We start from the raw sequence: 663 nt of genomic DNA, 5'->3' as shown, positions 1-663 counted from the left end.
AGCTGAAACCTCAATTAGTTGCTTTAATGCAACAGAACTGCAAGTTTCATGGACTTCCATCTGAAGATCCTTACCAGTTTTTAACTGAGTTCTTGCAGATTGTGAGACTGTTAAGACAAATGGAGTAGATCCTGAAGTCTACAGGCTCATGCTTTTCCCTTTTGCTATAAGAGACAAAGCTAGAACATGGTTGGACTCACAACCTAAAGACAGCCTGGACTCCTAGGATAAGCTAGTCATGGCCTTCTTGGATAAATTCTTTCCTCCTAAAAAGTTGAGCAAGCTTAGAGTGGATGTTTATACCTTCAAGCAAAAAGATGGTGAATCCCTCTATGAAGCTTGGGAAAGATACAAGCAGATGACCAAAAAGTGTCCTTCTGACATGTTTTCAGAATGGACCATATTAGATATATTCTATTATGGTCTATCTGAGTTTTCCAAAATGTCATTGGACCATTCTGTAGGTAGATCCATTCACTTAAAGAAAACGCCTGCAGAAGCTCAAGAACTTATTGACATGGTTGCAAATAACCAATTCATGTACACTTCTGAGAGGAATTCCGTGAATAATAGGACGCATCAAAGGAAGGGAGTTCTTGAAATTGATGCTCTAAATGCCATATTGGCTCAGAACAAAGTGTTGACTCAGCAAGTCAACATGAT

At 39.1% G+C, this 663-nt stretch overlaps 1 non-coding gene across 1 annotated transcript; it reads right to left on the bottom strand.

Annotated features, from left to right (window-relative positions):
• Positions 1 to 280: 280 nt before the first annotated feature.
• Positions 281 to 384, bottom strand: LOC127746931 (small nucleolar RNA R71). The gene has a single exon (XR_008008736.1). It is a non-coding gene; the product is annotated as a small nucleolar RNA R71 (small nucleolar RNA).
• Between the last annotated feature and the right edge of the window lie 279 nt (positions 385 to 663).

Source organism: Arachis duranensis, chromosome 4, assembly GCF_000817695.3.
Source record: "Arachis duranensis cultivar V14167 chromosome 4, aradu.V14167.gnm2.J7QH, whole genome shotgun sequence".
In the NCBI taxonomy this organism is placed as follows: domain Eukaryota; kingdom Viridiplantae; phylum Streptophyta; class Magnoliopsida; order Fabales; family Fabaceae; genus Arachis; species Arachis duranensis.
This window is presented reverse-complemented; position numbering and strand designations above follow the sequence as displayed.